Raw genomic sequence first — 27,992 nt, forward strand, 5'->3', positions numbered from 1 at the left:
ATTTTAAAGAAATATTTTTTTGTTAAACATTTTCTTAAATTTTTTACTCCACAAATATAAAATAAAATGAATTGTTAATTAGCTTGATAAAATAGCTTTCATTTCCAATATTAAATATAAAACTTGCTGTTAAATTAACAAAGTTATGGATATTTTTCTTCTACAACCTCTTAATTAATATTAATCATACGCCTATAGGTACACAAATTAAGTACTTACTTAAAATATGATACAAAAAAGCAAGGAGGTGAGAAAGAAACTAACAATTTTATAAAAAGAAAGCTAAGAAGGTGTAGTTTTATTAAAAAAGTTTTCAAACATATCTTCTTGCTTTTCCTATTGAAAAAATTCTATTTAATTTGTTGATTTAATGCTGCAAAAATTGTTTACTTAAATATGCCAAGGTATTAATTACCTAAATTATTACTTATAATTTATAGTTAGCAGAAAATTATGCAGGAAGTAAATCATTATTGAGTGTTTACAAAACAATCCTACTTATTAATAATTAATAAAGTCAGTCAATTAAAAAAATAACTTTCCGTACACATGTTAGTTACGAAATTGATTAAGTTATTAAAATTTTTCAATATTTCTTGGAAAAAAATGTGTTACAAAATGCACGATTTTAAAGCAGAATACCGTGTAGGTGCCTACAAACTACATAATTTGGTACCTGGAGTTTTCTAAATCTCGTTTAAATCGAATTCCTCAAATCAGCCTGGGAATTTTTGTAATTTTTGTTGAAAAGTTTTATTTTATTTTTTATTTCTGGACCTCTATGTTGCTTCAATTTATCAGTTAAGGTTTCCTGAATGTTTTTATTAAAAATCAGCAAAATAGGTATAGCTTTTAACGAATGTTCAAACTTTTTCACAGAAAACGTCTATAGGACTTTAGATTACAGGCCTAAATATGGCACAACTATTTTTAGTATAATTATTTATTGCTTATATTATTTTTTAATAAAAAAAATTATTTTTTTTTTCAAAACCTAATTTTCACAAAATTTTATTTATATTTGCAAAATTGATATTTTTCAAAACTTCAGTTATTTCACAGAGCTACTGTGTTTCTAAAAATCCCAATTTTTTCCAAAATAACATATTTGTTTTATAGATTTGAAATATCATGCTCTTTGCCTTCAATTATGTCTATCAAAATGATCTGAAATTTAAATTTACAGAATTCTGAAAATTAATTTGCTTTAAAAGTACTTTTATGGTACTTTTTTTGCTTCCTATTTCTCAGTTTGTTTTTCAAAATCATTTATTTACTCTTAAAGTTTAAAGTTACTTGTTTTTACAACATATTTATATAATTTCGTAGACTGTTTCCATCATTTGCAATAAAAGTACATTTTTGTGTACCAAATATGGTACTTTTTGTTTCGTGGTTAAATCCTCATCATTAATTGGCTTTAAAGGTACTTTTTTCAAACAAAATAAGTTACTTTTTTGCTTCCTATTTCTCAATTAGGTTTTCAAAATCATTTACTAACTCTTAAAGCTTAAATAAACTTGATTTTATAACATATTTATATAATTTCGCTCACAGTCTCCATCATTTACAATAAAAGTACAGTTTTGTGTATCAAATATGGTGAAACATAAAATATAACATAAAATTTATCTGCATTCTGTTTCAAAAGTCTGGTACTTTTTCTATTATATGCAATAAAAGTACTTTTTATGTAGAACATATGGTACTTTTCGCCAAACTCAGTAATAATTAAGTTAAATTTTATTTTATATTTAAATATCGTTTTTAAAATACTTTTATAAACATTCTGTTAACAAATTTAGCTTATTTTCTATCTTTTATTAAAAGAGTACTTTTTGTAATGAAATATTGTTCGTTTTGCTCTCAGTTTATTTCTCAACTTGTACTTTAAAAATCATCTATAATCTACTGTACAATTTCTTAAATAGTGTAAACTTTCTTTCAAATCGTATTTATGTATTTTCTGACTAGAAATCTAGCACTTTTTTATTATTTGCTGTGAAAGTACTTTTTCGCCGAAAATAGCTTTTTTGTCAAAAAGAAGTTTTAAATTAATCTGCCTGTTTTGAACTCTATTAAATTATGTTTTTATTTAATAATTAAACTCAATTATGCTGAGACTAATTATTTTTTAAAAAAAAATCCCGCAGTTTGTGTACTATTTGCTTCAAAAGTACCATTTTGATCAAAATTGACACAAAATTGTTCCATTATTTGTCTTTTATAATTGTGAATTATTTATATTATTTATTTTATAACAGATTTTAAAGAATCAACAGCAAGATTTCGAATAAAGTTGCATCATTTTCACAGAAAAGTACTTTTTCGTTAAAAAAAAATATGGTACTTTTTTACATTAATTCCAAACTCAGCATATCTGTTATATAAGTTAAAGCATACTTAGAGGCTTATTATTTTCGACTACTTTGAAATATTTTTACCTAAATTATCCGATAATGTTGGTAATTTCCGTTTGTGTCTCCAACTTTTTCTCTTAGTGTATTTTCATATTTGCAGTTTTGTTTTTCTACCAAAAAATAATCTTTTATTTTCGCTAATTTGAGTCATAATCTTTATATAGTCATCATCAATTTTCTGTTTTCTCTCTCTTGTGTATGTATTTCTTTTATCACTTTAACGGAATCGCGGTGATAAGAAGTAAAGGACGTTTTTTTTTTTATTAGATGGGTTGTACAAGGCGTTATCAAATACTGATATGATCTATAAAAAGCTACACCAAAATAAAAAAATATATTATTAAAAAAAACATAGTAGTTTAAGGCATTACTTATTAAAGCCCCCAGGTTTTTATGATCGGGGGAAGGAAGGAAATTGATTGAGTTATTTTAATTCGAGGAATTTAAAAGCACTTTTTGAAAGTATTAAATTTTAGTATAATATTAGATATCGGAATTACTTGTAATAAAAAGTTTAATAATATTTAAAAAATATCGTTACTATGGCTAACAATGTTAATCAATATTGTTACAGTACTACAACTGTTATTAATGCCTAAAAGTATGCTGTGGTTTTGTGTGTTTAACGGTTATAAATTGCTATAGACAATAAATCTTGGCTTATTCGCGAAAAATTGTTAAACATCATAATTTTAAATAATTTTTATCAATATTATAGAGATATATTGATGAATTACCAATATCCATAAAATTGTTCTTCAATAAATTTATAAAATATAAACAAAATTACTGTTTTCAATGATTTAAAAAATATTTTTTTTTTAATTTATCAAAAATAAACATCCAGCACCTCGATTAATATAAAAACAAGTAAATTTTGTTTAAATATAAAAAAAAAATATGTGAAATTTTTTCATTAGGTTGTCTCACATTTTTATTATCAACTTCTTTTGTACTGAATCGGTTTAGCTGATTTTCAATACAAAACTTCTTAGGATAATGGTAAACAATCTGAAAGAAAGTCCTTTATTTAACGAGTCATATTTTAAATAAAACCCTGATTTAAACACACAAACAAAATATTTGAGTTTTGTAAAACTTGTTGTAAATGAATGTTAGTTTCATCTAGTTTATCTAACTACTTTTCAACTGGCCCTTACAACTCTTCAACCTTATCAATTATTATCTTTGATTTTGTAACTTTTAGTGGGCGTGTCATTTAGTTACTTTATTAATAATATTGGGATTTTTTCTAATTTGTTTGCAAAAATGTCAATAAATTATTAAACCTAATGACAACATAGCTAAAAATACTATTAGTGCTAAAAGAATTTGTTTTTGCCATCATGTTTATAAAGTAATAAAAGTAAAATAAAAATGAATTAAGCAGCAATAAACACTTGTTGAACAGTTTCACTTTTTTGCGCGTTTTTTTATTCTGGTGCGTTTCTTATCAGTCAGATAACATGTATAGAATGCATGAAAACAAATAAAAATGACTACATAAAAAATATTTCTGCAAGTCTGAAGAGAGTAGAGTGTCTAGCAGGCCACCAGCAGGGGTTTCAATCACCAGCTAACTCAGCCAGCCAGCGCATTAGCCAACAAAATCGAACCCATATCAGCTGGTATTAATTTATGATTTTTGATAAAATTTTTTTTGCATTTTTGGCAAATAATAAAATATTGAACTATTTTTGTTCACAATTTATGGGATAATTTGTTAGTAAATAAAAATACATACTAAGAATGTAATAAAACAGCCCTAAAATAGGCAACACAAAAGAGAAAAAAGGAATTTTTAAGAAAAAAGATAATTCAGCAGAATTTCCTTAAAATTCATAAAATAAATACAATTATATTTAGAAAATAAACATAATTTAATAATAAACGAATAATTATCAAACGAAAATTGATTCAAGACTTCCAAAAGATTTGAAACCTAAAATATGCTAATATTTTTATTAAAAATAGTTTGTATAAAATAATAGAAACTATTAAATTATGGTTTTAAAGATAAATAATGATTGTATAGAAGAATTTACCCTAAAATTTTAAATAAATTTCACAGCTTAAATGATTAGCATGAATTTAGTACTGCCTGAAAGTATGCAATTGAAAAAAATGTTTAAACAAAACAAAAGTAGGCAATAAACTATGAATATCCTTAGTTATAATATAATTTAAACCTTTTTAAATGCAAAATAATACAAAATTAAACTTTTATTTTACTAAATTACATTCCCACGTTGACACCTTAAATTAACCCTGAAAATTTTCAAATAATTAAACAAAATAATTATTAATTCTTTGCCGTTTGTAAAAAAATTTCATTAGATTCTAACTTTAATAGCCCACTAAATCTTGGCCATTTAAATTAAATCCATAAAAAGCTGTAATTGGTTCTCTTTTAACGTAAGCAAAAACCGAAATAATAATAAATCTAGAACATTACGACAATAGCAACAATTAACTATTGTTGTTAATTGCATGCGTTTTAATCATATTTAAATATCGTTTGTAGATGATTTTTTATTTTTTAATTTTCATTTAATAAGCGCAAACGAATTGACTGGCAATTAGAAATAATAAAAAGCATTTGAAATATTATTTCAAGTCATAAAAAAAGCAAGCAACCAAACAAAAAACTAAACTAACAACATGTCGAATAGTTATTAAACATCTTAATTTGTTTATTATTATTACTACTACTTTGTTTTTGCTGTCGTCTTTAAGAAATTAAAACAATATTTTAAACTATTTAATTGTTTGAAAAAAAACAAAGATTTTAAAATTAAAAAAAAAACATTATAATTAATAAATAAGTACATGATGAAAGCAGCATGTTAAGTTTGCAAAAATTTATTTGATATATGGCAAAGAAAATAATTAGGGGGGAATTGATCGCACCAGCTAAGAATTTTAACTTGAACCTGAACTAGAACCTGAACTAGAACCTGAACTAGAACTGAACTAGAACTGAACTAGAACTGAACTAGAACTGAACTAGAACTGAACTAGAACCTGAACTAGAACCTGAACTAGAACCTGAACTAGAACCTGAACTAGAACCTGAACTAGAACCTGAACTAGAACTGAACTAGAACTGAACTAGAACTGAACTAGAACTGAACTAGAACTGAACTAGAACTGAACTAGAACTGAACTAGAACTGAACTAGAACTGAACTAGAACTGAACTAGAACTGAACTAGAACTGAACTAGAACTGAACTAGAACTGAACTAGAACTGAACTAGAACTGAACTAGAACTGAACTAGAACTGAACTAGAACTGAACTAGAACTGAACTAGAACTGAACTAGAACTGAACTAGAACTGAACTAGAACTGAACTAGAACTGAACTAGAACTGAACTAGAACTGAACTAGAACTGAACTAGAACTGAACTAGAACTGAACTAGAACTGAACTAGAACTGAACTAGAACTGAACTAGAACTGAACTAGAACTGAACTAGAACTGAACTAGAACTGAACTTGAACTAGAACTGAACTAGAACTTGAACAAGAACCTGAACTATAACATAAAGTAGAACTGAACTATTTATTCCTCAAAAAAATTTAATTTTTTTTTTTCAATTTTCTATTTTTGTTAAATAAATATTAGCTAATTTTTTTTAAAGTTTCGCGATTTTATAAATATTATTTCTTCCTGTCTTTCATACCTAAAGTTTTTCAAAATATCTAATATTTTTAGCGCTTGACCTAATGATCGATCTCTAACCCAAAAAAAACTATTATTAGAACAATTTACTTAATTATAATCTTTAATTTATATTATAACTAAACTAAAATGTTTGAAAACAATTAAAAACAATCCACATAAATTATTATTTGTTAGTTAAAATTATTAAGAAAAAGATCAGCAAAAGGTTAAAAACAACTACAACAATCTGAAAACAAACATAAACCAGACAATTTGACCCCATTAACTCTACATGTTTCAATAAAAAAAATCTCCCAAAATAAAAAAAAAAATAAAAACAACTACAGATTTAAATACGAGAAAAAAAGCAAAAGTGTTCTAGCACAAGTAATTATATATTTTTATTACAAATTATTAAGTATTATAATTATTTTATGAGTAGAGCAAATAAAAAATGATCTCTGAGAAGCAGTAACACTGATGTAGCGTTCTAAATAGGCAGAAAGGCTGTAACACACACACTTTTCAAATTATACAAAATCATATGCAAAATCTAAGCAACAGGTTAATGAAAATTAAGATTTGAAAAAACCATTTAATAGCAGCAGCAAAAAAAAGCTTCTAATTAGCACGAGCAATATAAAGAAATACAAACGTAGTTGATTATTTGCCACAGTGTAGTTCAAGGAAAATTCTTTAATTGCACACTATTTTAAAACACACTGACTTAAGCGATTATTATTTTTTATAATACGTAGATACATATCATACATCAGAACTAGCACCTAAAAATAGTTAATTACCAACACCAACCAATAGCCAGAGAATCATACGAGTATGTATTTAGTTTATTATTTGTTTTATTGTTAAGCTTAATTTAAAATTTTCATAGATAAAAAACAAAAAGATGTTTTTTTCAAAAATGTTCAAGATAAAGAGTGAAATAATAATATCTAGCAGCATGCAAAAAAAGTGGTCTACAATGACTTCAAATTCTAGATAATTGGTATTTAATTGAACTGGCGGTCAACATGGATTTATATACCAATTATTTCACTTGATATGCAAAGACAGGCTTACAGAGATAGCCTTGACTTGGAAATAGCTAAAAAGAGTTACAACAAAATAAAAAAAAAATTGAGAAACAAATGAAGTTTTAAATCAACTTGTAATAAATTCTGAATTCTAGTTCAGTTCTAGTTCAGTTCTAGTTTAGTTCAGTTCAGTTCTAGTTCAGTTCTAGTTCAGTTCTAGTTCAGTTCTAGTTCAGTTCAGTTCTAGTTCAGTTCTAGTTCAGTTCTAGTTCAGTTCTAGTTCAGTTCTAGTTCAGTTCTAGTTCAGTTCTAGTTCAGTTCTAGTTCAGTTCTAGTTCAGTTCTAGTTCAGTTCTAGTTCAGTTCTAGTTCAGTTCTAGTTCAGTTCTAGTTCAGTTCTAGTTCAGTTCTAGTTCAGTTCTAGTTCAGTTCTAGTTCAGTTCTAGTTCAGTTCTAGTTCAGTTCTAGTTCAGTTCTAGTTCAGTTCTAGTTCAGTTCTAGTTCAGTTCTAGTTCAGTTCTAGTTCAGTTCTAGTTCAGTTCTAGTTCAGTTCTAGTTCAGTTCTAGTTCAGTTCTAGTTCTAGTTCAGTTCTAGTTCAGTTCTAGTTCAGTTCTAGTTCAGTTCTAGTTCAGTTCTAGTTCAGTTCTAGTTCAGTTCTAGTTCAGTTCTAGTTCAGTTCTAGTTCAGTTCTAGTTCAGTTCCAGTTCAGTTCTAGTTCAGTTCTAGTTCAGTTCTAGTTCAGTTCTAGTTCAGTTCTAGTTCAGTTCTAGTTCAGTTCTAGTTCAGTTCTAGTTCAGTTCTAGTTCAGTTCTAGTTCAGTTCTAGTTCAGTTCTAGTTCAGTTCTAGTTCAGTTCTAGTTCAGTTCTAGTTCAGTTCTAGTTCAGTTCTAGTTCAGTTCTAGTTCAGTTCTAGTTCAGTTCTAGTTCAGTTCTAGTTCAGTTCTAGTTCAGTTCTAGTTCAGTTCTAGTTCAGTTCTAGTTCAGTTCTAGTTCAGTTCTAGTTCAGTTCTAGTTCAGTTCTAGTTCAGTTCTAGTTCAGTTCTAGTTCAGTTCTAGTTCAGTTCTAGTTCAGTTCTAGTTCAGTTCTAGTTCAGTTCTAGTTCAGTTCTAGTTCAGTTCTAGTTCTAGTTCAGTTCTAGTTCAGTTCTAGTTCAGTTCTAGTTCAGTTCTAGTTCAGTTCTAGTTCAGTTCTAGTTCAGTTCTAGTTCAGTTCTAGTTCAGTTCTAGTTCAGTTCTAGTTCAGTTCTAGTTCAGTTCTAGTTCAGTTCTAGTTCTAGTTCTAGTTTAGTTCAGTTCTAGTTCAGTTCTAGTTCAGTTCTAGTTCAGTTCTAGTTCAGTTCTAGTTCAGTTCTAGTTCAGTTCTAGTTCAGTTCTAGTTCAGTTCTAGCTCAGTTCTAGTTCAGTTCTAGTTCAGTTCTAGTTCAGTTCTAGTTCAGTTCTAGTTCAGTTCTAGTTCAGTTCTAGTTCAGTTCTAGTTCAGTTCTAGTTCAGTTCTAGTTCAGTTCTAGTTCAGTTCTAGTTCAGTTCTAGTTCAGTTCTAGTTCAGTTCTAGTTCAGTTCTAGTTCAGTTCTAGTTCAGTTCTAGTTCAGTTCTAGTTCAGTTCTAGTTCAGTTCTAGTTCAGTTCTAGTTCAGTTCTAGTTCAGTTCTAGTTCAGTTCTAGTTCAGTTCTAGTTCAGTTCTAGTTCAGTTCTAGTTCAGTTCTAGTTCAGTTCTAGTTCAGTTCTAGTTCAGTTCTAGTTCAGTTCTAGTTCAGTTCTAGTTCAGTTCTAGTTCAGTTCTAGTTCAGTTCTAGTTCAGTTCTAGTTCAGTTCTAGTTCAGTTCTAGTTCAGTTCTAGTTCAGTTCTAGTTCAGTTCTAGTTCAGTTCTAGTTCAGTTCTAGTTCAGTTCTAGTTCAGTTCTAGTTCAGTTCTAGTTCAGTTCTAGTTCAGTTCTAGTTCAGTTCTAGTTCAGTTCTAGTTCAGTTCTAGTTCAGTTCTAGTTCAGTTCTAGTTCAGTTCTAGTTCAGTTCTAGTTCAGTTCTAGTTCAGTTCTAGTTCAGTTCTAGTTCAGTTCTAGTTCAGTTCTAGTTCAGTTCTAGTTCAGTTCTAGTTCAGTTCTAGTTCAGTTCTAGTTCAGTTCTAGTTCAGTTCTAGTTCAGTTCTAGTTCAGTTCTAGTTCAGTTCTAGTTCAGTTCTAGTTCAGTTCTAGTTCAGTTCTAGTTCAGTTCTAGTTCAGTTCTAGTTCAGTTCTAGTTCAGTTCTAGTTCAGTTCTAGTTCAGTTCTAGTTCAGTTCTAGTTCAGTTCTAGTTCAGTTCTAGTTCAGTTCTAGTTCAGTTCTAGTTCAGTTCTAGTTCAGTTTTAGTTCAGTTCTAGTTCAGTTCTAGTTCAGTTCTAGTTCAGTTCTAGTTCAGTTCTAGTTCAGTTCTAGTTCAGTTCTAGTTCAGTTCTAGTTCAGTTCTAGTTCAGTTCTAGTTCAGTTCTAGTTCAGTTCTAGTTCAGTTCTAGTTCAGTTCTAGTTCAGTTCTAGTTCAGTTCTAGTTCAGTTCTAGTTCAGTTCTAGTTCAGTTCTAGTTCAGTTCTAGTTCAGTTCTAGTTCAGTTCTAGTTCAGTTCTAGTTCAGTTCTAGTTCAGTTCTAGTTCAGTTCTAGTTCAGTTCTAGTTCAGTTCTAGTTCAGTTCTAGTTCAGTTCTAGTTCAGTTCTAGTTCAGTTCTAGTTCAGTTCTAGTTCAGTTCTAGTTCAGTTCTAGTTCAGTTCTAGTTCAGTTCTAGTTCAGTTCTAGTTCAGTTCTAGTTCAGTTCTAGTTCAGTTCTAGTTCAGTTCTAGTTCAGTTCTAGTTCAGTTCTAGTTCAGTTCTAGTTCAGTTCTAGTTCAGTTCTAGTTCAGTTCTAGTTCAGTTCTAGTTCAGTTCTAGTTCAGTTCTAGTTCAGTTCTAGTTCAGTTCTAGTTCAGTTCTAGTTCAGTTCTAGTTCAGTTCTAGTTCAGTTCTAGTTCAGTTCTAGTTCAGTTCTAGTTCAGTTCTAGTTCAGTTCTAGTTCAGTTCTAGTTCAGTTCTAGTTCAGTTCTAGTTCAGTTCTAGTTCAGTTCTAGTTCAGTTCTAGTTCAGTTCTAGTTCAGTTCTAGTTCAGTTCAGTTCTAGTTCAGTTCTAGTTCAGTTCTAGTTCAGTTCTAGTTCAGTTCTAGTTCAGTTCTAGTTCAGTTCTAGTTCAGTTCTAGTTCAGTTCTAGTTCAGTTCTAGTTCAGTTCTAGTTCAGTTCTAGTTCAGTTCTAGTTCAGTTCTAGTTCAGTTCTAGTTCAGTTCTAGTTCAGTTCTAGTTCAGTTCTAGTTCAGTTCTAGTTCAGTTCTAGTTCAGTTCTAGTTCAGTTCTAGTTCAGTTCTAGTTCAGTTCTAGTTCAGTTCTAGTTCAGTTCTAGTTCAGTTCTAGTTCAGTTCTAGTTCAGTTCTAGTTCAGTTCTAGGTCAGTTCTAGTTCAGTTCTAGTTCAGTTCTAGTTCATTTTTAGTTCTAGTTCATTTTTAGTTCAGAGGAATAATTGAGGATTCAACTCAATTGATTTTTGCTTAAGTTTGTCTTATTGTAGGCAATTTATGAAAGCGTTTATAAAATTGTTTACAAATCTTATTTGATTAATGAGTTTCTCCAGTGATCCCCAATAATGTTATTGTAGTTTTAAAGGAATAATATCAGGAATGACATGTAATTAGTAACTTTTGTCACACACAATTCCTTGGAAAACTATAAATCATCACCTGTTTGTTGTTAGAAATAAAGAAAGAACCCTACCTAGTCTACTACATATTATATTAATTTGGCACGTTCGATAAAGTATTTTTTTCATTATTTGCTTTATTATCATTATTATTATTTTTTATTTTTAATTATTTTACTTTTTTTGTTTTAAATACTAAGTAAATTGTCTTGTAACTAACCACTCGCAGTCATACTTAAATGTTTATGAACTGGTACAGTACTTCTACATCGCATTTATTTTTTTTGTTGTTCGTTCGTTATTTAAATCTACTTTTTTTTTGTATAGATATTTTTAAAGTCATTTAATTTCAGTGTTTTGCTTATTTTTTCGTTGTTATTTTTATTTATTTCAAACAGAAAATAAATAAATAAAAATAAAGTATTTTAACGATGAATTTGATCTTTGACACGCATATTTTAACGACGTGTATGCATATGAGTTTCATGTTGTAAAAAAAAAATTGAATTTGAAACTGAATACTGAAACAGGCAAAACAGAAAAAAAACACACAAATGTTTAGTTAGTTGACTCATTTTTACAGTGTGGAACAAAAGAGGAGGCAGTATTTTTATGTGCTGCACTTAATGCTACGAAAATTCTAAAGACAATTCTTGAATTTTTTAAAAATTTGATTAAATTTGGGAAGGTTAAAGTCAGCTGGCTGTTAACAGTAATGTTAAGATTATGAAGTTTATTTTTTTAAATGTTATTATAGTTTCCACTTATTTTATCAGCCACTGTAAGTAGAATATTGAGGATCATTAAAACAACTTGACCATTACACAACTACAAACACACTCTCTCTCATACATGCATATCAATAGGTAGAACATTCAGTCAAACAAACAACTCACTCATACTGATCGTATTTGATCGATCGTACATGATTTTAGTTTAATTTTAATAAAACTACAATTGTATGTGTTTTTTATTTTAAATTTGTTAGTGTTTGTGGAAAATTAATAAAAAAAATAGCAACAACTACAAATTTACAATAAAGTTCCAATATATTGCCAATGATAACAACTGATAAGCAGTGTATGAGTTGCATGTATTTATGTCGGGTTATTTGTTTAATCAATAATTTTTTTTTGTTTAAATTAATAGGTGTATATTATTAATAAATATGTATGTAAACAATTGTGTGTTTTAAAAAAAAATATAAATAAATAAAAAAAAAATTAATGATTAATACTTGTAGCCACACAAACATTTTAACAAATCCAGCGCAAATTTTGAAACCATCTAAAAAATGTGTGTTTGCCAAAAAAAATGTATTTAATATGTATTATAAATGTTTATATTCTTAATATAAGATATTTATACACATACAAAATGTTTATTATAAAAAAAGAATTAAGTAAAAGTATTAAACTTAAGATGAACACGAGGAGCCCTACAGGTGATAAGGGAACAAAAAGTAATAGTTCCCTTATCAATTGTATTGAGAGCAATGCTATCATGTCATAAAGTGAAGCATATCTCAAAATATTCTTTTTGAAAATGGATTCTTTAGAATTCAATTTCATTCTAATGAAGCATTAGATGCAAAATTCGGCCAAAATAACCTATACACACATGATTCATAGATCAATGTATCGGGTATAGACCCGGTTCGGTTACTATTTAAAATTGTGAAAATCGGCCCACAAATGGTTGATATACATATAAGGAAAAAACCAGAACAACCTCGATTTTATGGCTTAATTTTTATGCATATCTTCTACATTACTAAGTCTTAAGTCAATATTATTTTAGTTGGTTTAGTAAAAATTTTGGGTATTGTTTTTTTTTTTTGATAATTACTTTTTGTAAAGATTTTGGTTCAATTTTTTTTATGGGAAAATTTTGAATCAGTTTCTGTACAATTTCGCATAAATATTTTTTTAAGTACAAATTTGGTACAATTTTTTTTTAATAAAAATTATTTTAGTAACAATTTTGATTCCAAATTTTTTTTGTAATAATGTTGGTTCAATATCATTTTTTTTTGTAAAAATTTTAGTTCAAAATTATTTATACAAAATTGTGTTGCGTTAAAATTTTTTTAATATAAATATTTTTGCAAACATTTTTCTTTTAGTACAATTTCTTATCAATATTTAAAAAAAGGAACAATTTTTCGCAATATTTTTAGTAAAATTTTTGTTTTTATTAAAAATATTGGGTCTAACTAATTTTAGTTAAAATTTAGGTTCCAAATTTTTTTTTTTGGAAAATTTTTAACGATATTATTTCAGTAAAAATTTTGAGTCACCATTTTTTAGTACAAATTTTTTTTTAATTTTTTTTGGCAAAATTTTATTTTTGGAACAATATTTTTTTAATAAATAACTTGGCTCAAAATAATTTTAGTAACAATTTTGGTTCCAAATGTTGTTTGTAAAAATATTGGGTAAGAATTTTTTAGAAAGACTTTTGGTTCAAAATTATTTTATTAAAAAATAAAAAATTTTGTATACATTTTTTTGAAGTCAAATTTTGGGCCAATATTTTTAGTAAAATTTCTGTTTTAAAATTCGTTTGTAAAAATATTGGATTAAAACAATTTTGGTTCATTTATTTTTTAAATATTAGCCCAAAATTTTTCTTGTAACAATTTTGAGTAAAAATGTTGTTCATTAGCCATTAATTCAATATTGTTTTAGTAACATATTTTTCTTAAAGAAAATACAGGAAAATCCCGGTATAACGAATCTCACTTTAACGAAAATCCGATATAACGTACAACCATATTTTTAACATTAACTACCTTATATAACCAACGTTTCAACAATTTTGTACTCGATGTAACAAATGATGAGAAAAATAAAACAAAATCAAACGAATGATAACATTGGTAACATTGAGAGTTATATCAAGCTATCAAAAATGGCTCAAATAATCATCGATCTATAAAGAATGATGTGTATCCCCTTGTGAAAAAGGAGTTTAATTGTTCATTAGTCGACCAGAGGTAAAAAAAAAACACATTCCAGTTAAAATAATTGCTTCAAAATGCAGAGCCCAAGAAATACAAAAAGGCTTTATAATGGTAGATTTCATGCAAGTGATATCTGTATTCAAAAAATACTGTTGAAGGCTTCTTAAAGAATCAGCATACAATTTACAGTTGAGCACGATCTAGCTCCTGATGTTATTCTCAAAGCGAATAAAACTGATATCTATTGGTAAATAATACCAGATAAAATGTTTGTTTACACTAGAGAACTAGTGGTCCAGGAAGAAAGTTATCGGAGAATAAACTAATAATTTTGGTTAACGCTAATGAATGTGGAACAAAGAAGATTAAATAATTTCTTTGAAAGGCAAATAAACGCCGCTCTTTTCATAAAAAAGTGCTGTTGTAAATTATCTTCATTGAAATAATAGATATTTTTAATGGTAGAACCGGAATCCCTTTCAATGAGTGCTTTAATAATCTAGTCAAGCTAATGTTATACAGCTTAAAACTTATTCATAAAATATATCTCGATATGACGAATTTTTCGATTTAACGAATGGGCCTGACAACATATCATTCGTTATACCGGGATTTGCCTATATTGCTTTTGAGTTGTTTTTTTACCCACAACCAGAGATCCAATATTGGGTTCTTATGAAACTTATAGACGATCCAGCTATGTCTGTTTTGAAAGGAAAAAAATATTTTTGTCATAAAAATTTATTTTCTGGCGTTTTATGTAAAAAACAAGTAAGAGAGCTGTGCTGAATCTTATATACCCTTCACCAAATTATACTTCAAAATAAAAATTTTAAATATTTTTAGGTGAACAAAATTTTTTTTTTTTGAAAAAAAAAATTGTTTTTTTATAAATTTTTTTTTTTAAAATTTAAAAAAAAATTTAGTTTTTTAAATTTTTTTTGGTGAAAAAAAAATTCGGGTTAAAAAATATTTTTCCCGATTTTGATCCATTGCAGGTCCTACTTACTATGGTCTTATATTAGTCGTTGCAAAGGTCTTTGAAATATTTATCATTAGATATCCATATTGTCTATAGTAATGACCAGGGAAACCAAAATATGCAAATGCATGTTTTTTCTGGTGAGTCTAATGAGCACATGGATAAGATATTTACACGTTTCAGAACTATTTAAGAATTTTGGCATCGATTTGTTAGTGCATATTTTTGCATATTTTACCCTTAAATGCATATTTTTGCATATATTTGTTTTAAGAGCATATTTATGTCATATTTTGCGTTTTTGGAGCATATTTTACTGTTTAATAGCATATTTTGAGTTTATCAAAAACAAATTTTGTCTTACTTATTTTTCGCTGCTGTGTTACAGGTTTTTACTTCCTTTGTTTAAAATTGAAAAATATATGGCTTTTCACCAAAAAAAAAAAATTTAAAAAACAGAAATTTTTTTTTTTAAATTTAAAATAACAGTTCGAAAATTTTTTTTATCCAAAAAATTAAAAAACTGAAAAAAAATTTTTGTTCACCTAAAAATATTTAAATTTTTTATTTTGAAGTATAATTAGGTGAAGGGTATATAAGATTCGGCACAGCCGAATATAGCTTTCTTACTTGATTTAATATAAAATAAGCACTATTTTAATAATAGCTCCATCTAAATATCAAATTTTAGTTCTAATTCAAACTTAACCATTCTAAGTGTTAAAGAAATATTGTCTTTTAAATTTGCTCCTGTAACATCAGTTGATGTCGAAAGAACATTTTCTATGTTTAAAAATGTTTTCCGATCCAATAGACAACGATTTTTATTTGAAAATTTAAGTAAATTTTTTTTTTGGTTAAAAATTATGTAAAAGTTTATTTTTTTAAGAGCATATTTTTTAAATTTTAAGAGCATATTTTAAAGTTTTTACTGCATATTTAAAGCGCCTAAAACACTTTTTTTAGAGCATATTTCCGGTTTCCCTGGTAATGACTTAGTAATCCAGATATAGGTAAAAAATCTAGGTTGTCCCGGTTTTTTTACTCATATCTCAGCCATTTATGGACCGATTTTGCTGATTTTAAATAGCAAACTTCTCGAAAGCATATCTGACAGAATTATTGAAGATTTGGATCCCGAAGATATCAGGGCTTTTCAGAAAATTGATTTCAACAGACAGACGGACACACAGACGGATATGGCTTAATCGACTCCGCTATCTATAAGGATCCATAATATATATACTTTATAGGGTCGCAAATGAAAAATGTAAAAATTACAAACGGAATGACAAACTTATATATACCATTCTCACTAAGGTGAAGGGTATAATAAAGATAATTTCATTTTGGAATATGGAAAAATAATTAGTGGTAAAATAAAAAAGATGGTTATTACAATCAAAATAATTTGAAATCTTAGTTTTAGATTTTTCCTGTGCATATCCATCCTTACTTTTTTCTGCATATTTGTGTGCTTAATTTCCCGTTTTTGATCTTTTTTGCTTGCTTATTTTTATTTGTTTGTGCATATATAAACTTGCCCTGGTAATGACTAATTCTAATACAATGTAATGACTATTACATACCTTCTGCATTACTTACAATTAGTTAAGTAATGACAGTCTTAAAATTTAATATTTAAGTACTTATTATTAGCAATATATTTGAGTATATTCGATTATCAATTATCTGTAAAAAAAATCAATATAATTCTCATTCAGTTTAGAATATTTTAAGCATAAATACTAGGGTATTCAATCGATTAACCGTTAATCGGTTAACCGATTAATTTTGGACGGTTAACTGTTCGAATAATTTTAAATTGACAATTTTCAAATAACAAATAAACCGATTAATTTGTGTCGATTAACCGATTAACCGAAATTCCTTTTTTTGCACTTAAACATTTTTTTTGGTATTTATTTTTCCGTTTCATTTCAAATACAAATTAAAATTAGATATTTTTTGAACATCCAATAAACATGATTAGTGAGTATGTATAACAACTGACATATTTAATTTACATGTTTTGAAACTTTGTTTGTATTTACATGTACTTTTTTGAATTGAGTCTTTTATCATAACTAAACGAATCTATTAAATTAATCAAAATCTAAAACAATCCAAAAAGGAATATTCTTTATCATGCTTTTGATTTCTCCAACATATACTATCAGCGAGAGAGTGTTTTTAAAAGAAAAGCTTTATTAAATCTGAAGAAAAAAATCTTTTAAATTATATTCTTTTTATAAAAGATTATTTCAGAAGATCTCACTAAAACCCTAAAAAACTCACATATCGCAATTAAAAAAAAGTCGTTTCCAAAAAATATCTTTGAATATTTTATGACATTTTACTATTTCTTATATAAATTTTCAACAAATCATGCGATTTCAGAAATATAAATAGTAGATGTTAATATCTTTCTAATCTGTATTTAACCCAAATTTTTACTTATGAAATATACGAGAAAACATGAATTTTAATTTTGATGTTTACAACAAAAAAAAAAACACTCTCACACAAAAAATAATTGACTTTTTTGAAAACTGTATGAAAGATTATAGATCAGCGAATATTTTGTATTACTCAGTTCATTAAACACGGATTTTGAGTTATGACGTTGTTGCAGCAAATAGGCGATATGTTTTCAAAAATTATCTCAAATACCTTATTTGCTGTTTTTTGTACACAAAATTCGTTGTTGTATTTTCAATTTAAAATGAAAATAGAAATTATTCGGTTAATCGAATAATTTTAAATTAACCGATTATTAACCGAATAAATCTAAACCTCGATTAATTATTTGCTCGATTGACCGATTAAACCAGAAACCCGATTAATTGAATACCCTAATAAATACGTAGTTATGTTTTTGTCAAATGCAAACTTTAAAACGCTAAAAAAGTTGTCTAATAATTTTTTTTAGGGTAATTAAGACCCAATAAACTCAGAACAGTTATCAGAAACTAATTGGCAATTAAGTTTAGGAACCAGCTGCAAAAAGGTGAAGAGTGCCTCAGGGCATTGTTGCTGGTTTAGGTGTAAAAAACAATAATTATGATACGATTTTATTGAAAAACTAATTAAAAATAACTAATAAAATATATTTTTGAATAGATCGGGCGATTAAAAGTTAATAAAACTTTTATTAAAAAAAAAATGACACACAATTTTACGTGCTAAAATTATGACATCACTTACAAAACAGTTGACAGAACAAAAACTAGAAGTCAGAATGGATTTCGCATTTCGAGGGAAATGTTAATAAATCTGTAACTAAAGTCACAGTTACATTTATATAGTTTATCTGCAGAACGGCTTCGTACCGATCACATTAACAAAACCGACTTTCCGTTTTTATTGAATAGTCATTACGATGAAGAAAGTAGAACTGAACTAACTCTAAATCATATGAAAAATCAATATAAAATTTTTAATTTCAAAGTAGTGAATGTTAGTATCATCGCCATTGAGTTTAACATGCCTATTATGTTGTGGGTATTGTTCCTTTTTAGACTAAGTTACAAATTTCACTTCAAACTAATTATAACTGTTCCCCAGTTTAGCTAGCTGTAGGGTGCAAAAATCAAAACAAACGTAAAAAATATAGAGCAAATTAAATTTTGAAATATTATTTATTTTTTAAAAAAAAAAAACTAAAAATAGGTCTGTTCCATCATATTTACGTATGATAGGGAGGAGGCTCTAAGATGAAATGGAAAAATTTCTTACGTACGTACAATAATCTAACAATAGATCAACAAACAAAAACCAACCATCATCATCATCATAAACGTATAATTTTTTTGTTTTAATTTATTATTAAGGCGAGAGCTTCACGCGATTTTCTACTTTTTTCATAATAATTTTTCTTGTTTTTATTTTCTTTCTTTCATTTTTTTTTCTTCATTTATTTATATACTACATAATTGAAAAATGTTTTGCCATAAAGATTTCATTTTAAATGAAATGTTTAACTAAAAGAAAAGGAAAAAAAAAAGAAGAGAAAAATTATGCACACTCACTGTAAAATAAAAATGTATGCAAATTTATGTGATTGATTAAATTAAAATGAATTTAAAATAATAAAACTGCAACAATAAAGAAGCATACATAGTAGTAGTGGTTTGAAATAAAACTTAAAATCAAGTGACCAATACCATACAAAAGAAATAAAGCAATAAATAAATGAAATGAAATAAAATAAAATATTTATATGAAACAAGTAAGAGTGCTATATTCGGCTATGCCGAATCTTATATACCCTTCACCTTTGTTGTGGATGCATTATTATTTTTTATAATTAGTATATATGTATGTACATTGCCCACTTTCAGCGTACAGCATCCTAAATTTATCAAGAACACAAAAAACAACAACAACGCCAAACGAAACAGAACACCAAAAGAAAAAACAAAAACAAAATACGCAAGGCAATGAAACCAACACACATCCAAACATACGTTTAATTGTATAAAAAACAACAACAACGCCAAAAGAAACAAAACACAAAAGAAAAACAAAATACGCAAAGCATGCACATTCAAACATACGATTTGTTGATTTTTTGTCAAAAAATCCAACACACAACCAAACATACGTTTAATTGTATAAAAAACAACAACAACGCCAAAAGAAACAAAACACAAAAAAAAACAAAATACGCAAAGCTTGCACATCCACACAACCAAACAAACGGTTAGTTGTATAAAAAACAACAACAACGCCAAAAGAAACAAAACACAAAAAAAAACAAAATACGCATAGCTTGCACATCCAACCATACGTTTTGTTGTTTTTTTGTCAAAGCATGCAATACATTGTGTTTTTTGATGAAATTTTCAGAGGTTGTCTCGGATTTTTGCTCATATCTCCGTTATTTATGGACGGATTTTGCTGATTTTAAATAGCAAAATTCTCGAAAGTATGTCTGACAGAATTGTTGAAGATTTGGATCCCGGAGATATCTGGGGCCTTCAGAAAATTGATTTCAACAGACAGACAGACAGACAGACAGACAGACGGACAGACAGACAGACAGACAGACAGACAGACGGACATGGCTTAATCGACTCCGCTATCTATAAGGATCCAGAATATATATACTTTATAGGGTCGGAAATGAAAAATGTAGAAATTACAAACGGAATGACAAACTTATATATACCCTTCTCACGAAGCTGAAGGGTATAAAAACAGTAACGTTTTCTGTTCTGGTATCATTGAATAAACAATAACGCCTAGTCAGCCAGCAAGTCAGTCACACTATCATTTCTGTGCCAGACACTTTAAAGTGTTGAACTTTGGAATGTGACGCGGCGGTGAGTTAAACAACAGATTTTTTTATTTTTTGATTTTTGGTGTTTATAATAAATACACTACTAATAATAATAATGATAGTTAATCGCCATGATCATCATGATGATCATTATGTTGTTGACGATCGTGTTGGTGTTTGGTAGCAACAGGGAGCTCTCATCATTGTCATCAACAAAAAAAAAGTTTTACTAAATCAACCACTAGCATATATTTAAATTAAATCTCTTGGTTTTCAAATGTACGGGTAGTGAACAGGGGTTGGCCAGTGGAGGGTGTTTAAAAAGAAAAATTTTAAATATTAAAAGGGGCTGCTTTTAGTTTACATAAATTCTATATTGATTTAGGCATTTAATTATTGAATTATTGGGTGTATGACTTAAAAATGCGGGATTTTTTTCTTCAAATTTTTGTCTTTTATTTTGAAACATTTGTAAAATATTATTCAATGCAAAATATGGATTCCGAGCCAAAAGATCTGCCTATCTTTCGGATATGTTCTATGTTCCAAAGTGAAGCTTATCCCAGAGACAGCGTTCTGCATCGATCGAAACAAATAGTAGTCGGACTGGAAAAGGTCTGGACTATAAGGCGGGTGAGGCAAAACTTTCCAACCACTTCATTCTAAATATTTTTTAACATATGTTGCAATAATAGTACGTTTTCATGTCTGGCCTCATATTCTGGGTATTTATCGGTAAATTTTCTCTTCAAACGTATCATTTGCGTTTGGTACAGGTTCCCTGTGATCGTCTAACCAGATTTCAGCAGCTCATAATAGATAGAAACCTTTTGCTACCACCAAATACAGAAGCGCCTTGGATATTTGGCTTTGGTGTCGATTCGGCTGGTTGGCCGCTTTGGGTTATCGTAATGGATTCATTTTACATCGCAAGTAATGATTCGGTGTAAAATAATTTTCTTTCGTTGCTTTGAAGCATCATTTCGGACATGCAAAATCATATTTCAATGTCTCTCGGCTTCAATTCGTATGGTATCTAATTTCCCGGCTTTTGGATGAATCCTGCTACTAGCAAATGTTTGGAAATTGATGCTTGAGTACCTCCCAATTTTACAACAATCTTCATGACTTGGTCTTCAAACTTTTTTGGCTGGCCTGGGCGATCTTTGTCTTCCGTGTCAAAATCACCATACTTTTGAACCACACAAACCATTTCTAATACGTTGAAACCGATGGAACACATTTGCCACAAGCTTTGGTCAGCAATCGGTGTGCTTTAACGACACTTTTCGAAGCAAAAAAAAATGTTGTTTAAGTGAGAATATATGACAGATATGTAGCCTTCAAAATGACATATAAGTAATTAAAAACAAAAACCGCGTTCAAAGGTTACGCCATCTATTAAAAATTTCTCACTTTTAAGTCTATTTGTATGAGGTTGTCTCACATTTTAGTTAATAACTTTCTTTCTATTGCAATCATTTTGCTGAATTTCAATACCAAACAGCTTAAAATAATGATAAATATTTTAAGTAAATTTCATTAAATTCGGTTGTGTATTTTGGAAGCGAACGTGATTTACACACACATAATAAAACATAGCGCTTAAAAACAAGTAAAACTTAATTTATAGGTTGTCAAGAGTTAAGAATGTAAAATTAAATATTTAAAAATGTTAAAATTCGTTTTTTGTAAAAATTTAAAATTTTTTCGAGACTGTGCCAAATTTTGGTTTATAGCTTTTTTTGTGCTACATCGATTTGGCTGATTTTCAATAGCAAACAGCTTAAAACTATGATAAATATTTTAGATAAATTTCATTAAATTCGGTTGGGTATTTTGGAAGCAAGCGTGATTTACACACACTCACTCAGACAGAAAAAGCTAAATTGTTTTCAAATTTACGTCTAACTCATCTTTTTATGGTTTTTAAGACCCGTAAAAATCTGGTGATTGTCAAGAGTTTTCAAATATTATAAATGGCAACCATCTAGCAATTTTAATACTGTAAAAAATTTTATTTTTTTAAACTTCAAATTATTTCTAGGTTATCTTACATTTTAGCTCACAACTTTCTTTGTATTGTAACGATTTTGCTGAATTTCATTACCAAACTACTTAAAACTATGATAAATATTTTACATAAATCTCTTTTATTTAGGTTTTCTATTAGAGACATTAGCGTGATTTACACACACACATTCGGACAGACAAAACTAAATCAACTTGGAATTTCACAAAAATCTTAAATTTACAATATAATTTTATGGGTCTTAGATGACTAATTCCAAATATTATATAGGCAACAACAAACTTGTATATTTCCTAGTACTTAGGGGACCACAAAATGATCCCACTTAAATCAGCCATCCCCTGTAAATGTGCATTAGCAACCCAAAAAAAATTGTGTGTGGCTCTTGGCATTTGTTGGTTTCTATTTTTTATCAAATGGATAAAAATCTATACGTAAATTGAAATCGTAAACAAAGTCACCAACACTTGAAACACACACACATTTCCTCCCTCTGCTCTGCTCTGCTTTTTAATTTTTTTTATTTCTTCTACTATGTATATGATTTGTTAGTAGTTTAGCTCTTCAAGTTTTTAACATTGAAATTATTGTTTTTTTTATAATATTTTCTTATTTAGCATGATCACCATGATCAAGCAGTTTTTATCTACTTTTTTTTTGCAAACACACACTCACTCATGCTCTCACTTATTTGAACCGATATTACCCTATTCAGACAATGTTTCGTTAACTTGATATGATGAGACGAACGAAAGTTTGTTTGTTAAGAATTAAATAAAACAAACACACACAAATAACTAATATATTTTAATATCAGTTGTAAACATATTAACTATTATTATTTTTAAGTATTTAAAAAAGTAACAAGTAAGAGGGTTATAATCGGCTGTGCCGAATCTTGTATACCCTCCATCATTATGTCAATTATGAACCGATTCTCACAAAAGTTGGTAGAAAGATTTAGGTTCATATAAGACTTGTTTATTTATGTTCATCACGATATCAATTATCGGTTCATAGTCCCCATATGTATCGGGGGACCTTGTATGGGGTCTATGGACACATTTTCGTCCTACTTTAAAGTATAATTTTAGAGTGAACTAAATTGTGCAACATTTTATCAGATTTGCCGTATAATTAACATAATAAAAGTAATATCAGGTGATGAGGGTTACATGTTTATGGGGGCTATGTGAAATCATGAACCGACATTGTCCATTTTCAATAACAAGCAAACCTTAATTTTGCATTTCAACCAGCAAGCTTCTTTCATTTGTGCCCTATCGTGTTTTCAACAGACAGATATACAGACAGACGGACGGACATAGCTAGATCGTCTTAGAATCTTCTGAGAACCCACATTATAAATACTAATGTGGGTCTGCGACAAATATCTTCATGTATAACAAACGTAATGACAAAATCAATAACCGCCCATCATTTATGATGGTGCTTATAAAAACAACAAATTATTTAAAACATTTTAGCAGTGAGAGTAAATGTTTGCAATCAATTTGAACAATTTATGAATGTGCCCTGTAATGATGATTTTCACAACTTCACATGCAATTGAAAAAACAAATTAAACAGCTTTATGATTCTTATAAATATATTATCTTTAATAAATTATTACTAAAAAAGCAGTTAATATTTTAAACAAACATGTTAGACAGATTAAATTCAAGGGGTTTAACAAAAGTGATTTAATTGTTATTTAAGAAATTTCGTATATAGTATCACAGACAAGACTTATTTTTTATTTATTTAAAAAAAGAAAAATGTTTTTATTATTATTAGGGAATTGAGGGGCAAGTGTTAACATTTTGTTGGCAAACAAATTGTAGGAATTTGTTTCCAAAATTCTTTATTTTTTTAAAAAAAAGATATAAATTGTTAAAATTTGACACATTTGTAAGTATTTTTTTTTGGCCTTGTAGTTAAAAATAAACAGAAAAAGTATTTTACTAAAAACCAAATAATGAAAATTATCAAAAAAATAAAACTTCAATTACTTCTTAGTTAGTCCACATTTACAAGTGTTCGTATCTGAACTGTTTTAACTATTTTTCATAACTTTCTTATATTTCATTACTTCTGCATTATTTGGAAGTTGTTTAGTAATGTCAGACTTATAAATTGATGTATGATACAAGCGATAAAATATTGGGTGTATGACTTAAAAATGCGGGATCTTTTGGACGCGGTTGATGAAGATTGTTGTCAAACTCAACAAGAGCTAGAATAGTGAATCAACAAAATCAAAACGTTTGCGAGCTGCAGGATTCATCTAATAGCAGGGAAATTGGGTACCATACGAAATGAAGCCGGGAGATAATCATATTTGCACCGAATCATTACTTGTGACGAAAAATGGATCTACTACAATCTCAAGATGCGTAAGAGATCGTATGTGAAGCCCGGCCAACCAGCCGAATCGACACCAAAGCCAAATATCCTTGGCGCAAAGTAATGTTCTGTATTTGGTGGGAGCAAAATGAAGAATCCTATATTTTATGAGCTGCTGAAATCTAGTCAGACCATTACACGGAACATGATTCATTTTAAACGATCATTAGCAGAAAAACGCCCAGAATATGCGGTCAGACATGAAAACGTAATATTCTATTATGACAACGCTCGGACAAATTTTGCAATATCTGTTAAAAGCTATTTAGAAAGAAGTGATTCACCCGCTTTATAGTCCACACCTTGCCCCGTTCGACTATTATTTGCTTCGATAGATGCAGAACGCTCTCTGTGGGATACGCTTCACTTCAGAAGAGACTATCAGAAATTGGCTTGATTCGTTCATGGCCTCAAAAGATCAGCAGTTGTTTCGGCGTGGAATCCATATGTTGCCAGAAAGATTAAAAAATGTCATAGCTAATAATGACCAATACTTTGACTAAATTTATATTGTACAAATGTTTCAAAATAACAGCTAAAAATGTGAAAAGTACCTTTTTAATAAAAAAAAGTACCTTTTTAATAAAAAAAAAAGTACCTTTTTAATAAAATGTACCCTTTTAATAAAAAAAAGTACCTTTTAATAAAAAAAATACCTTTTTAATAAAAAAAAAGTACCTTTTTAATAAAAAAAAAGTACCTTTTTAATAAAAAAAAGTACCTTTTAATAAAAAAAGTTCCTTTTTAATAAAAAAAAATACCTTTTTAACAAAAAGTACCTTTTCAATAAAAAGTACCTTTCATTAAAAAAAGTACCTTTTTAATAAAAAAGTACATTTTTAATAAAAAAAAGTCCTTTTTAATAAAACAAGTACCTTTTTAATAAAAAAAGTACCTTTTTAATAAAACAAGTACCTTTTTAATAAAAAAAGTACCTTTTTAATAAAAAAAGTACCTTTTTAATAAAAAAAAAGTACCTTTTAATAAAAAAAGTACTTTTTTAATAAAAACAAGTACCTTTTTAATAAAAAAAGTACCTTTTAATAAAAAAAAGTACTTTTTTAATAAAAAAAGTACCCTTTTAGTAAAAAAAGTACCTTTTTAATAAAAAGTACCTTTTTTATAAAAAGTACCTTTTTAATAAAAAAAAAGTACCTTTTTAATAAAAAACAAGTAAGAGTGCTATATTCGGCTGTGCCGAATCTTATATACCCTTCACCAAATTATACTTCAAAATTTTAAATATTTTTAGGTAAACAAAATTTAATTTTTTTTTAGTTGTTTTTTTTCATTTTTTGGAAAAAAATTTATTTTAAATTTTTTTTTTTTAAATTTAAATTTTTTTAAATTTAAAATTTTTTTTTTTTAAATTTTAAAAAATTTTTTTTGGTTTTTTAATTTTTTTTTTTTGAAAAAAAAAATTCGGGTTAAAATTTTTTTTTCCCGATTTTGACCCATTGTAGGTCCAACTTAATATGGTCTTATATACGTCGTTGCAAATGTCTTTGAAATATCTATCATTAGATATCCATATTGTCTATATTAATGACTTAGTAATCCAGATATAGGTCAAAAATTGGTCAAAAATCGAGGTTGTCTTGGTTTTTTCCTCATATCTCAGCCATTTGTGGACCGATTTTGCTGATTTTAAATAGCAAAATTCTCGAAAGCATGTCTGACAGTATTATTGAAGATTTGGATCCCGAAGATATCTGGGGTCTTCAGAAAACTGATTTCAACAGACAGACAGACAGACGGACAGACAGACAGACAGACAGACAGACAGACAGACAGACAGACAGACAGACAGACAGACAGACAGACAGACAGACAGACAGACAGACAGACAGACAGACAGACGGACATGGCTTAATCGACTCCGCTATCTATAAGGATCCAGAATATATATACTTTATAGGGTCGGAAATGAAAAATGTAGAAATTACAAACGGAATGACAAACTTATATATACCCTTCTCACGAAGCTGAAGGGTATAAAAAGTACCTTTTTAATAAAAAAAAAGTACCTTTTTAATAAAAAAAAAGTACCTTTTTAATAAAAAAAGTACCTTTTTAATAAAAAAAGTACCTTTTTAATAAAAAAGTACCTTTTTAATAAAAAAAAGTACCTTTTTAATAAAAAAAATGTACCTTTTTAATAAAAAAAGTACATTTTTAATAAAAAAAGTATCTTTTTAATAAAAAAAAGTACCTTTTTAATAAAAAAAAGTACCTTTTTAATAAAAAAAAGTACCTTTTTAATAAAAAAAGTACCTTTTTAATAAAAAAAAGTACCTTTTTAATAAAAAAAAGTACCTTTTTAATAAAAAAAAAAGTACCTTTTTAATAAAAAAAAAGTACCTTTTTAATAAAAAAAGTACCTTTTTAATAAAAAAAGTACCTTTTTAATAAAAAAAGTACCTTTTTAATATAAAAAGGACCTTTTTAATAAAAAAAAGTACCTTTTTAATAAAAAAAGTACCTTTTTAATAAAAAAAAGTAACTTTTTAATAAAAAAAAGTACCTTTTTAATAAAAAAGTAAGTTTTTAATAAAAAAGTACCTTTTTAATAAAAAAGTACCTTTTTAATAAAAAAGTACCTTTTTAATAAAAAAAAGTACCTTTTTAATATTCTTTTTTTTTAAAAAGGTACTTTTATATTAAAAAGGTACCTTTTTAATAAAAAAAGTACCTTTTTAATAAAAAAAAGTACCTTTTTAATAAAAAAGTACCTTTTTAATATAAAAGTACCTTTTTAAAAAAAAAGAATATCTTTTAGTAAAAAAGTACCTTTTTAATAAAAAAAATTACCTTTTTAATAAAAAAGTACCTTTTTAATAAAAAAGTACCTTTTTAATAAAGTACCTTTTGATAAGGTACCTTTTAAGGTGCCTTTCAATAAAGCACTTTTTAATAGTAACTTTTAATATTTTAATATTCAAAAATTAATTATAAAAACACCTTTTAATAAATAAATAAAAAGTCCTAGATAATAGGACTCGTAAGAGCCCTTTTGGAAAATAATCAAAATTTACCTTTTTGATGATTTATTTTGGCTAAAATTCTTGAAACTTGATGTTGTGATCTATGTGATGAATTTTTCGATATCTGGAATGATAAAAATAAGAACATTTTTAAATTTAAATATAAATGTTAGAATTCCAACAAACATTTCTTAAATATTCTATATGTGAAAGTATAAAGGAATTATTTTAAAGTAAAACCTAAACAATCTGTAGAGAGTTTAACTAATACATAGGGTTAGTAATGTTTATCAATATGAAGAAAACTATTCCTGAGTAATATGGTTGTTTAGTGATAATAAAATATCGTTAGGAGCATCAACAACACAGTTGAAAAGTCCAAATTCATAACAGATCATGTCAAAAACTTTCGATTACAAATCAGCTTCCATGTAAGCAGTATTACTTGCTGTATTCAATCCTCTCAAATGTGTAGCTTTAAACAAAAGTCGACTTAATTTAGCATTAATAAACCAATTAATTGTTCTATT

General features: G+C 27.6%; 1 protein-coding gene across 4 annotated transcripts in view; it reads left to right on the forward strand.

Annotated features, from left to right (window-relative positions):
* Hnf4 (Hepatocyte nuclear factor 4) overlaps positions 1 to 27,992 on the forward strand; it is a 56,402-nt gene that overhangs the window by 23,097 nt on the left and 5,313 nt on the right. The window lies entirely within an intron of this gene.

This window comes from Calliphora vicina, chromosome 2 (assembly GCF_958450345.1).
Source record: "Calliphora vicina chromosome 2, idCalVici1.1, whole genome shotgun sequence".
NCBI lineage: Eukaryota > Metazoa > Arthropoda > Insecta > Diptera > Calliphoridae > Calliphora > Calliphora vicina.